The sequence below is a fragment of the Otolemur garnettii genome, unplaced genomic scaffold (assembly GCF_000181295.1).
Source record: "Otolemur garnettii isolate 467f Iridium unplaced genomic scaffold, OtoGar3 scaffold00011, whole genome shotgun sequence".
NCBI classification, from domain to species: domain Eukaryota; kingdom Metazoa; phylum Chordata; class Mammalia; order Primates; family Galagidae; genus Otolemur; species Otolemur garnettii.
In genome coordinates this window covers 8686843-8700020 of record NW_003852406.1, presented here as the reverse complement: position 1 = coordinate 8700020, position 13178 = coordinate 8686843, and the positions used below count along the sequence as shown (strand labels likewise).

General features: G+C 37.2%; 1 protein-coding gene and 1 pseudogene across 1 annotated transcript in view; one reads left to right on the top strand and one right to left on the bottom strand.

Annotated features, from left to right (window-relative positions):
• Positions 1-13178, top strand: part of RFX7 (regulatory factor X7) — a 142946-nt gene that overhangs the window by 37302 nt on the left and 92466 nt on the right. The window lies entirely within an intron of this gene.
• LOC111723413 lies at positions 10480-10707 on the bottom strand (annotated as a pseudogene).

Here is a 13178-nt window from a genome sequence, read left to right as displayed (position 1 = left end):
CCCCCCCCCGGGCAATTGAAGCAGCACCAAAAATACACTACTGGGACCTGATCAAACTACAAAGCTTCTGCATAGCCAAGAACACAGTAAGTAAAGCAAAAAGACAGCCCTCAGAATGGGAGAAGATATTTGCCAGTTATGTCTCCGACAAAGGCTTTAACCAGAATCCACAGAGAACTCAAACATATTAGCAAGAAAAGAACAAGTGATCCCATCTCAGGGTAGGTGAGAGACTTGAAGAGAAACTTCTCTGAAGAAGACAGGCGCATAGCCGACAGACACATGAAAAAATGTTCATCATTCTTAATCATCAGAGAAATGCAAATCAAAACCACTTTGCGATATCATCTAACTCCAGTAAAATTAGCCCACATCACAAAATCCAAAAACTAGAGATGTTGGTGTGAATGTGGAGTAAAGGGAACACTTCTACACTGCTGGTATACGTTCCTTTTGGAAAGATATTTGTAGATCATTTAGGGATCTAAAAATAGACCTGCCATTCGATCCTATAATTCCTCTACTAGGTATATATCCAGAAGACCAAAATTCACTTTCACAAAGATATTTGTACCAGAATGTTTATTACAGCCCTATTCATAATTGCTAAGTCAAGGAAGAAGCCCAAGTGCCCATCGACCCATGAATGGATTAATTGTGGTATATGTACACCATAGAATATTATGCAGCCTTTAAGAAAGATGGAGACTTTACCTCTTTCATGTTTACATGGATGGAGCTGGAACACACTCTTCTTAGCAAAGTATCTCAAGAATGGAAGAAAAAGTATCCAATATACTCAGCCCTACTATGAAACCAATTTATGGCTTTCTCATGAAAACTATAACCCAATTATACCCCAAAAAGAAGGGGAAAGGGAGAGGAGGGAGAGAGGCTGGATGCAAGGAGGGTAATTGGTGGGACCACACCTACTGTGCATTTTACAAGGGTACATGTTATATTTACTAAGTGTAGAATATGTCTTAACACAATAACTAAGAAAATGTGGTGAAGGCTATGTTAACCAGTTTGATGAAAATATTTCAAATGGTACATAAAACCAGCACATTGTACCCCATGATTTCATTAATGCACACAGCTATGATTTAATTAAAAAAAAATCAACCAGTTTTTGTGTTTTTAGTAGAGATGGAGTCTTTTAACTCCTGAGCTCAAGCAATTCACCAGCCTCAGCCTCCAAGAGTGCTAGTATTACAGGCATGAGCCACCATACCTGGCTGTAATTGTTTTTGATATAGGGTCTCACTCTGTTGCCTGGAATGAGGGTAGTAGTATCATCATAGCTCACTGCATCCTCCAGCTCCTGGGCTCAAGCAGTCCTTCTGTCTTATTAGCTGAGAGTAGCTGGGACTACAGGCATGGGAGTATAAGCATACACCACAACAACCACTAATTTTTAAAAATGTTTTGTAGACACATGGTCTTGCTATTGCCCTTTTTAAACTCCTGGCCTTAAGCATTCCTCCCACCTTAGCTAGGTTGTGAGCCACCAAGCCTGGCCTAGGTTCACAAGATTCTTAAGCATGCCTGGTTTCAACTGTAGCAGCTTTAGATTAAGGTGAGTTTTTAATTCTCACTCTTATTTCATTTCATAAATTTCCTTTTTTGGTCTGTAAGGGTATATGACTAAATTAAAAAAAAATTTTTTTTTAAATGTTATATGACTAAAATAAGATTATTTTGGGTCAGTTTTTTTTTTTTTTTAAGAGATAAGTCTTACTTTCATTGTCCTTGGCAGAGTGCCGTGGCGTCACAGCTCACAGCAACCTGCAACTCCTGGGCCTAGGCGACTCTCCTGCCTCAGCCTCCCAAGCAGCTGGAACCACAGGTGCCCACCACAACCCCAGGCCATCTTTTGCTGCACTTTAGTCAGGGCTGGGTTCGAACACACCACCCTTGGTTTATGGGGCTGGTGCCCTACCCACTGAGCAATAGGCACCACCCTCTGGGTCAGATTTTAATTAAATTCATACTGTATTCCATAGCCATGAATGTGTGCTTTATAGACAGACATTGCCTTTTGTTCTTGATTAATTCAAAAAGATATTGCTGATAATTTCGTTCTTAGAGTTTATATTAGAATTTTGTTGGGAAATATCCTTTTTCTTATATTCCTCACCAGTACTTAGCATTGATTCCCCCTGGGTTTTGGGAGTAGGCTTACCTGTGCTTTTAGATCAGCATTTCCCAATTTAGAATAATAGTTTTTCAGAATCATCCATGAAAATCAAGTTTTTGCAATACATTAGTTTGGGAAATAGTGTGTAGGATAGCTCTCTAACCTGTGCACTATTAGATGAACACTATACTGTAACTCTCAGTTATACACAATGCACAGTATAGCGGGGGGATTTAATTCTTAAGTGAAGTTAAAATCCTGTTTTAAACAAAATAAAGTCCTAATTTTGTTTAACCCAGAAATTCATAAATTTACTTGAACAATTGCCACTTTTTCCATGGGTTACCTATGTATACTAGCAATAGCCATTATAAAATGCACTTCTAGAACAGTGGCAATATGTCACTAATCCTTACTAACTTTGCAGTTCTTAATCTGTTCCAGGTGGTCATATGGCTGGCTTCTAACATTTTCATACATCCTTGTACTTAAAAACTGTCCCCTGCCTATTTTAGGTTATGATCCCTTACTGACTGCAACACAAATGCTTTATTATTTATGCCTGTGATTCTTGGTTTTATGTGAAGGACAATAGAATATTAACTTAGTCACTTGTGGGAGGAGGCAGATGGTGAGATACTGATCACTTTACTGTCCTAGAAAAACATAGAAAGGAATTTTTCTGCATGTTTCATGATTGATGGTATTCTATCCAAGAGAAGAGTAAGTTTATATACTTTTTAAGGATAAGCCTTTCAGAATAACAGATGAATAACAGATGACCTCTTTTGTCTCTGCCTGCTTACCTCTGAAGTCATCAAACTTTCTGATATGTGGTCCCACACACATAAAATATCTAGTGAACTAGCCACTAGTTAGCATGTGGCCATTGAATACTTGAAATGTGGGGCTAAATCAGAGTGAGTTGTGTTATGAGTGTGAAATACACACTGGATTTTGAAGACTTAGTATTAAAAAAGCATCTAAAATATCTCAGTTTTTATATTGACTTCATATAAAATGGTAATATTCTGATACCTGAAAATATTTTATTTAAAGTAGTTTTATTTTTACTTCTTAACATCATTACACTGTAATTAAAGTTTTCTTATGTGGCGTCTATGAAATTTCTGTTGGACAGTGAGATTATAGGCACATTTCCCATGAACTGATAGGTCTGAGACCAAGCCTCATTCAGGTTTTTATAAAATTTTTGGCCCTGGGGAAAATTCTGTTTTGAAGGGTATGAGTATGTGGGGAGGAGGGGGTGTTACCTTTTGGCCTAAGAACAAATGATTTTTTATTTCATAAATCTCTTTGAAGCGTACCAAAGAGAGATTATTAGCAGACATTCTTTTGTGGAATCATGCTTTAGGCACAGGGAGAAAGATGAAAACTAGATTTTTCTATTTCCGTTGGTAACTATTCTACCCTTAAATATATCTTTTCCTCTCTGAAGCATCATCTGAACATTGAGGAGATTAATTTATCATTCTTTGATCTTCTTAAGATAGATAGCCTTCTACTTTGAAACAGTTTAGGTTAGGTTTTCTTTCTATCTTTGATTTTCTTACTGCTTTGTGGGAGTGAGTTGTAATATTAGTTATCAAATTGATTTTCATATTTCTTGCCTTTATGATACAAGTTCTGTGATTCTTGGGGTTAAGTGGAGGACAATAGGACATTGAACTTGGTGACTTCATTTTTTGGATCAGATTTGGGATATGCACCTTTTATTGCCCTAACAAAGTCTAGAAAAGAATGTATGTCCCATCTCATAAGTGTACCTATGGGCTACTTTAGCTATAATTCTAAGAAATATATTAATTTAGATGAGGCATTAGCATAGTCTCTATCTGCACATCAAACGTCATTGCCTGAAGTTGCCTTCTTAGCGGAAATCTCATTTTAAAGTCAGTTCTCTATAGCCATCACCAACTTGGTTTCCTTCTTGGCTTCTTTTGTAATCTCTAATAATGAATTCTGTGTGTTGTTTTAATGCTCTTCAATGTAAAAACAACCTGACCATACATAGCAGATCGCCTGTTGGTGACACGTAGGTACAAAGAAAATGAGATCACTTATCTTATTCTCTTTTTTGTTGTTGTTCAATTTAAAGATTTGCTCTACCTCTGACCTTGCTTTTTCATAAAGTAACATCAGAAGATAACAACCTGCATGGCTGTTATGACTATTCTTCTAAAACTATGCAGTAGGGGAAGAAGAGTTATTTTCCTCACTGGACTATCCAATGATGTTATTTGGCCCTGTGTTTTAGCTTGTCTTTAAAAATTCGATGTTTATAAAAGTTTAAACAATATGAAAAATTTAAAAAGCTTTTTAAAAGTTTTCCAAGACAGTAAAGCCTCAAACTCTCACCTCCCAGAGAAAGCAGTCATCCTTACAGATGGGGTTCTGTTTGCATGCACATATCTCCTGATTCATTTCATTATTTTTATGGGGCCTGTTACTTGTATAGGCCTGTCATGCCCGTCGTCATGCCCGTATTTGGAACCTGTGGCTACCTCTACAGTATCAGCACTAGAGGGCATTGAAGCTTAGTAAAGAGTATATGAGTAGGGGCTAGCCAGAATCTTCTTCCAGCTCACTGTCTGACAATATATAATGTTTTTGTGGAGAAGTTCCAGCGTGGTGAGACTAGCATACAAAATATTCTTTTTGGCTATAATCCCAGTGTAAAAAAAGGGCATGATTATCAAATATAATATGTCCATAGCAGCATTTTACTGGGTAATGAGGCCAAATCAAAATCATTTTGTGAGTTGGGCATGGTGGCTCATGCCTATAATCCCAGCACTTTGGGAGGCATAAGTGGAGGATCACTCGAGGCCAGAAGTTGAGACCAGCCTAGTCAACATAGTGAGAATTCATCTCTACAAAAAATTAAAAAATTGGCTCGGCGCCTGTGGCTCAAGTGGCTAAGGTGCCAGCCGTATACACCTAAGGTGGCGCGTTCGAATCCTGCCCGGGCCGCCAAACAACAATGACGGCTGCAACCAAAAAAAATAGCCAGGCATTGTGGCGGGTGCCTGTGGTCCCAGCTACTTGGGAGGCGGAGGCAGGAGACTCGCTTGAGCCCAGGAGTTGGAGGTTGCTGTGAGCTGTGGTGCCATGCCATGGCACTCTGCCCAGGGGGATAGCTTGAGGCTCTGTCCAAAAAAAAAAAAAAAATTAAAAAATTACCCAGGCATGATGGTATGTACCTATAATCTTAGCTACTTGGGAGGCTGAAGTGAGAGGATCTTTGTAGTTTGAGGCTTCAGTGAGTTGTGATGACACCACAGTACCCTACCCTGGGAAACAGAGCAAGACCTTTAAAAGAAAAAATGTGTAACTTTACAGATATCATTTTAACTTTGTTGATTGTCAGTTTTCTTATCTGTAAATAAAAGGTTAGAGTAGATATAGTTTTATGTAGTATTTATTAAGAATCTATTACATACTTGCTATTACAGTATGGCTTTTGTATAATTTATCTTGTTTAATCTTTAAAAACAACTCTGGAGGAAGCATAGTATGCCTCAGGAAAAAAGTGGTTCACCTAAATTAAGGGCATATAGCTACTCATTCCCAAATCGGAATTCTTCCTTTTTTTCCTGCTGTATATGTACCATGATGTTTCTTAATAGATAAGTTTACTCGAAGATTTCTTTTTAACTTTACGAAGTATATTATATAAGCAAAAGCCTATTATTTTTGCCTCACATTTGAATCCTTTTGATTCTTTGAACTTTCATTATCTACCTATCTCTCTTTGAACTGGAAAAAAAAAACTGGAGAAATAGATTGGGACTAAAGAGAAGAGCAAAATCTGTTCAGTACCCTGCCTCCTCCAAATAACAGGTTTTTACAGTCTTGGTAGAGCAAATTGGTAAATGTTATAATGGTGAAATTCAGCATTTGGAGCAACCAGCAATCATATAATGAAAAATGCCTGTATATGGAAGGATAGCAAAAAGGGAAAATAACTCATTATAATGTAAAAATGAGTCAGTATCACTCAGTATTTGCTTAAACATTGACAGTTCCTCAGCAGACATTGATTATAGTGACTGAATCTGTGATTCTAAGTTTTCTGTATAGTCTTCTCTTGTAAAGCTTAACTGTTTCACTGTTTAAATCAACATCCGAAGGTCTCAAACTAGTCTCTTCGTTCTAGGACCACATGGTTGATGTTTGTTTTTTTTTTTTTTTTTGGAAAGGTTCCGTTAAGCACTTCTCCTTTTTAAAATGTTATTGTGAAATTTTTCAGTTGTATACAAAAAGGGAGAAAATACAGTGAACGTTCATATCTTTATTATTCAACTTTAACATTTAGTTTTATAGCTAATCTTATTTACATAAAACCCCAGCTTTAAATCTTCATTGGTAATTTTGAAGGAAACTGCAGGCATGCCATTTTACAGTTTGAATCTGTATCCTTACACTGATGTTTGCTGATATCTCTTAATCTATAGTATCTCTTTAAAATTTTTCTTGCTGTTTTTTTATTTATTGAAGAAACTGGCTTGGCGCCTGTGGCTCAAGTGGCTAAGGCGCCAGCCACGTACACCCAAGGTGGAGGGTTCGAATACGGCCTGGACCCGCCAAACAACAACGACAGCTGCAACCAAAAAATAGCCGGGCGTTGTGGTGGGCGCCTGTGGTCCCAGCTACTTGGGAGGCTGAGGCAGGAGACTCGCTTGAGCCCAGGAGTGGGAGGTTGCTGTGAGCTGAGATGCCACGGCACTCTACCCAGGGGGACAGCTTGAGGCTCCCGTCTCAAAAAAGAAAAAAAAAGAAACTGGATTATTTGTCCTGTTGAGTCTCTCAGTCAGGATTTTACTGACTTCATCCTTATATTGCTGTTTAGCATATTCTTCCTTTTCTGTTCCTGTAAATTGGCAGGTAGTTAAGGATATAGTTCAGCGTTTTGGCAGGAGTGCTTTATAGGTGGTGTTAATCCTTCCATTGGGAGGCTAAGCCCTTTCGCTTTAATGAAACATACTTCTTTGACTGTACTGAACTAGACATCATAATGTTGCTGTAGGGAGCTATTTTTCTGTTAAGGGCCACTTATGGAGAAGTCTTCCTAGGTCTCATTCATTTTCTTTGTTTTTCATTGTCTCTGCCCACCCCCATTTGAACTTAATTACAAATATAGACCCCAAATGAATATAGGCAGTCCTTGAGGTACAAACACCTGACTTATGTCAACTTGCATTTACAATTGGAGGCTATTAGAGTAAGTCCCCAAGTTACAAACATCTGACTTACCAACTTAAGTACAACGCTCACGAATGGAGGCTATTACAAGTAATAGGTAGATGCATCTGTTCCAAATTACATACAAATTCAACTTAATAACAAACCTATAGAACTTATCTGGTTCATAACCCAGTGACTGCCTGTACTCTGAATGGTAACAAATCTGGTGTATAACTAAACACCTTTTGCCATCGTTCTAGCTTTCCTCTGATGCATTTAGCCACCTTCCCTACAGGAAAGATTTATCTAAGTTGCTGTATGAAGTTGTCAGTTAGGCTTTAATGAACATTCTACAAAAACTTAAAATAATGATATATAACATGTCACAATTTTCTGGACTGTGAACTAATTCATCACCAGCAGTGCCGTATTCTCATCCTGGGAAGGAGAAAGCAGAGTCTGTGCCCAGTTGCATATGACCATCATCTTTGCCTCCAGCATTCCAGAATCCTGGAAAACTCATCTTCCTCCAGTATACCCCCTGAACTTGTTTCACTACCCTTTGACTCGTATGGGTCTGAGATTTAGTTTGCACCAAAGACTATGCTTCCTTCTCTCTCCTTTTACTTTATTCCATCCCTCCTTATGTTGACCACACATTTATAATTGCCTAACATATAACAGCCAAAAGTGTTAGACTTAAGAAACAGGTTATAAAGACATAGGCCTTGCCTAAAAAGGAAAGAATGGACCCCTGGGACTTCTGGTTGTTCATTTGAAAAAAAAAAAAAACCCATCACATTACACTCAGACCACCTTCCTATCCACCCTAGCTGTTAGAATTATTTTTAATTTTTAATTTGCAATTGTTATGGATACATAATAGTTGTATATATTCTTAGGTCCATGTTGATGTTTTGACACAGGCACACAAATTGACTTAAATCAGGGTAATTGCAGTATTGATCACTTCAAGGATTTATAACAATACCTTAACTTGTTATCGATTATAGTTACTTTGCTATGCTATCAAATATTCTTCACTCTAATTATCTGACTATACTTTTGTACCCATTAACCTTTTCCACTTTATGCTACCTCTCATTACCTTTCCCAGTTTTTGTTACTTTCTGTGTCTATGAGATCAATTGTTTTTGTTTGTTTGTTTGTTTGTTTGTTTTTGCAGTTTTTGACCGGGGCTGGGTTTGAACCCGCCACCTCTGGCATATGGGGCCAGTGCCCTACTCCTCTGAGCCATAGGCGTGGCCCTGAGATCATTGTTTTTAATGTGAGAGCGTATGAGACTTGTCTTTTTGTGCTTGGCATATTTCACTTAGTATAATGTTCTTCAGTTCCATTTCCATCCATTTTGTTGCAGTAGCAGGATCTCATTCTTTTTATGGCTACGTAATATTTCATTGTGAATATGTGCCATAATTTTCTTATCTGTTTATCTGTTGATGGGCACTTAATTTGATTCCAAATCCCAAGTCTTGGCTGTTGAGAATAGTGCTGCAATAAATGTATGAGTACAGATATCTTTTTGATATACTGAATTCCCTCCTTTTAGATATTTACCTAGTAGTGATATTGCTGGATCATATGGTAGTTCTATATTTTAGGTTTCTGAGGACCTTCCATTCCATTCTTCATAGCAGTTGTGTTAATTTACATTCCCACAAATGTGGGTGAGGGTGCCCCTTTCTCTGCGTCCTCACCAGCATTTATTATTGCTCATCTTTTTGATAAAAGCCATTTTAACTGGGCTGAGACAATATCTCGTAGGTTTGACTTGCATTTCTCTGAAGACTAATGTTGTTAAGCATTTTTTTATTATGCTTGCTGATCATGTTTATGTTTTCCCTTTGTTGTGTCTTCTCCTGTGTTTCCTTCGCCATGCCGAAGCTTTGTAGTTTGATGTGATTCCATTTGTCCAATTTCGGTTGTCTATGCTTTGAGGGTATTCCTCAAGAAGTTCTTGCCCAGACCAGTGCCCTGAAGCGTTTCCCCAATGGTATTAGGATTTTGATAGGAATTGCATTGAATCTGTAGAGTTCTTTGGAATAGTGTGGGCATTTTAACAATACTGATTCTTCCAATCCATGAGAATGGAATATCTTTCTATTTCTTTGTGTCCTCTTTGATTTCTTTAGTCAGTGTTTTATAGTTTTCATTACAGAGATCTTTCACTTCTTTGTTTATATTTATTTCTAGGTATTTTATTTGTAGCTATTGTAAATGGGATTATTTTCTTGGTTTCTTTTTTTTTTTTTTTCCAAGCCAAACTGTATCCAGCTTTATTAAAGATACTTTTCATAAACAATCATGGTATTTCAGGCAGGACATGGGCAGACGATCATTAACAGTATACAATAACTTTCAAACTCCCTTCTTCAATGTTCTACCAAAAATCAGAAAGCCACTATAAAACCCAATGAAATCTTCATCTGATGCTCTGAACAGGGAAGTTTAGAGTGAGGGGTGACATTTCACATTTAGCATGTTGTTTAACAACTTTTTACAAGCCAACCCTGACTTTCAGGAAATGAAATGAAAATGGCAGAATTTATCTGAAGATCCAACAATCTACAAATGGAACTGCTGCTCTTTTGAGGGATGCCATCTCAGTGGGTATTATTGAAAAAGTCCAGATTCCTTAATATACTGGTAACCAATTATTGGGGATCAGGTCCCAAGAGATGTCTGGGTTTAAGGGAGTTAAAACTATGCTGAAGGCAGAGGGAGAATAGGACATAAAAACAAATTAGTTTTTCCATACCACGAGACATTTGTGCCAAGGTGGCTGTGTGTCAACATCAGGGAATCCCTCTTCTTGGGAGCCAAGAGGAAGTCTCTCAAAACTAGAGGGAAAAGACATTTTCCCTCATATCAATCTAGCTTTGGAGACATTCTATTAGTGACATATGCCCCTTCCCCAAAAAACAATGAAGTGTTCTGTGTGCTAACAACATAGCTTAAAAAAAAAAAGTAAAACAAAGTTCTACATTTTTATAAAACTTGATAAAAAATAGTATTTCAGACTGTACAGTCACCAGAAGTACACAGTTACCAAAAATGCACACACTTCACTTGGCATCTCCAGCACCTGCAGCTTTCTGTGCCTGGTCTGTTTAGGCATCTCCATTTTCTGCAGGATTATTCCCCTCCTTGCCAGCATCAGCTTTTCCCTTTTCCCCTTTGGGTACCTTCTCTCCCTTCTTTGCAGGGGCCTTTTTAGGCTTGGGCTCTGGCTTTGGAGGAGCAGGTTTAGCAGACCACCTTGCGGATCTTCTCTGTGGTTGGTCCTTTGCCTTGGCCTTACCTCCTTTAGCATCCCCTTCAGCCTTTCTCTTGGGCATGGTGGCAATGGCGGTGGGACGTAGGAGCTGTACTTGGTGATGCAGCGACACGTGGGCTTTGGTGGGTCCAGGGGTCGTTCTCGCCTCTTCTTCTTCACACTGCTCCTCTTTCTTGGTTTCTTATACGCATTATTTCCTGTTGGCATATAGAAATGCTTCTGATTTTCGCATGTTGATTTTGTATCCTGCAGCTTTACTGAATTGTTAAAAATCAATTCTAATAGGTTTTTGTGTGTGTAGCCTTAGGTTTCTCGAGATACATGATCATAATCATTTTCAAACAGGGGTATTTGATGTCTTCCTTTACAATTTGCATGCTCTGTATTTCTTTTTCTTGTCTAATTGCTCTAGCTAGAACTTCTAGCACTATGTTGAACAACAGTTGTGAGAGTGGGCATCTTTGTCTTGTTCCAGATCTTAGAGGGAAAGCTTTCAGTTTTTCCCCATTCAGTATGATACTAGCTATGGGTCTGTCATGTATGGCTCTTATTGTATTGAGGTATGTTCCTACTGTCTATAGGTTTTTGAGTTTTTCTCATGAAGGGGTATTAAATTTTATCAAATGCTTTTTTAGCATTCATATGATCACCTGGTCTTTGTCCTTCAGTCTGTTGATACGATGTATTGCATTGATTGGTTAACATATGTGAACCATCTTTGCATCCTGAGATGAATCCCACTAGGTGAAAAATAATTTTTTTTTGTTTCAGATTAATATGAGGGTACAAATGATAATGTTGCATTTGTTAGGTAAGCTCAATGAATAACATTTTTAATGTGTTGTTGAATTCATTTTGCTAGTACTTGATTGAGTACTTTTGTGTTTGTGTTCATCAGAGATAGTGGCTTGTAGTTTTCTTTTTCTGTTGTGTTTTCATTGTTGCTATCAGGGTGATAACAGGGCACATATTCCCTTCTCCTCAGTTTTTGGGAATAGTTTAAGCAGGATTGGTATTCTTCTCTGAATGCAGAATTCCACAAGTTGCATGTGTATGGGAGCTTAGCTATTTCTTCTAATTTTCCAAATCTTGGCATGTAATTGTTCATAGTAGTTTCTAATGATTCTTTGGATTTCTGCAGTAGTAGTTGTAATGTTTCTTTTTCATCTCTCATTTTATTTATTTAGGTCTATCTTTTTTTCTCAGTCTTGCTAAAGGTTTGTCAATTTTATTTATCTTTTAAAAACAACTTTTCATTTCCTTGATCTTTGGTATATTTTGGTTTCAATCTTATTTATTTCTTCTTTGATCTCTTTTATGTCTTCTACTAATTTTGAGTTTGCTTTGGTCCCGTTTATCTAGTTCTTTAAGGTACATTGTTAGGTTGTTTTTTCTAAGCCTTTCTGCTTTCCTATAAACTTTGCTTTTATTGCTTCTCTTCCTGATTTCCCATAGGTTTTGATATATTTTCATTTTCATGTGTTTTGAGATTTTTTAAAAATTTCTTTCTTAACCTCCTCATGGACCCACTGGTCATTCAGGAGCATGTTGTTTAATTTCCATGTGTTTCTATAGTTTCCAGTGTTGTTCTTGTCTTTGATTTCTAATTTTATTCCATTGTAGTCAGAAAAAATACTTGATATGGTTTCAGGTTTTTCTTTTTTTTTTTTAAGACTTGTTTTGTGGCTGGACAGCCTAACATATGGTCTGTCTTTGAGAATGATCCAGGAGATGAGGAAAAGAACATATATTCTGCAGAGGTTGGGTAAACATTTTGTAAATATCTATTAAACCCATTTGCTGTATCATGCAGATTAGATCTGACATGTTCTTACTGATTTTCTGTCTGGATGACCTGTCCATTGAAAGTGAGTGTTGAGGTCTCTAGTAATTATCATATTGGGGTCTCTTTTTATGGTTCTGATAATATTTACTTTTTATATCTGGGTGCTCCAGAGTTGGGAACATATATGCAGCATTTCCCAAAGGTCACCCCCAAAATCAGCATACGTAGGGAAAATGTGAAATTGTAGTTAAATGTACCTTTATTTTCAAAATATTCATTACAAAATTTTATAAAATACTTCCAAAATATTCTTTACATGTTTGTCAGCTCTTTAAAAAAATTTGTAATGAATGTTTTGGAAATAAAGGTATATTAGCTACAATTTCACATTTTCCCTACGTGCGACAACTTAAGGATAGCTCTCTGGACACCCTGTAGTTTGAATTCTTATGTCCTCTTTGCTGAATTGACCCCTTTATCATTATATAATGTCCTTCTTTGTTTCTTTTTATAATTTTTGTCTTGAAATCTGTTTTATTTGATTAAAGTATAGCTCTTCCTGCCATTTTTTGTTTTATATTTACATGGAATACCTCTTTCCTTTTCTTTACTTTTAGTCTACATGTGTCTTTATAGTTGAAATGGATTTATTATAGACAACATGTAGTTGGGTTTTGATTTTTTATTCATACAGCCACTCTTTGTTTTGATGGGAGAGTCTTTTAGTTTACCTACTCAAGATGTAA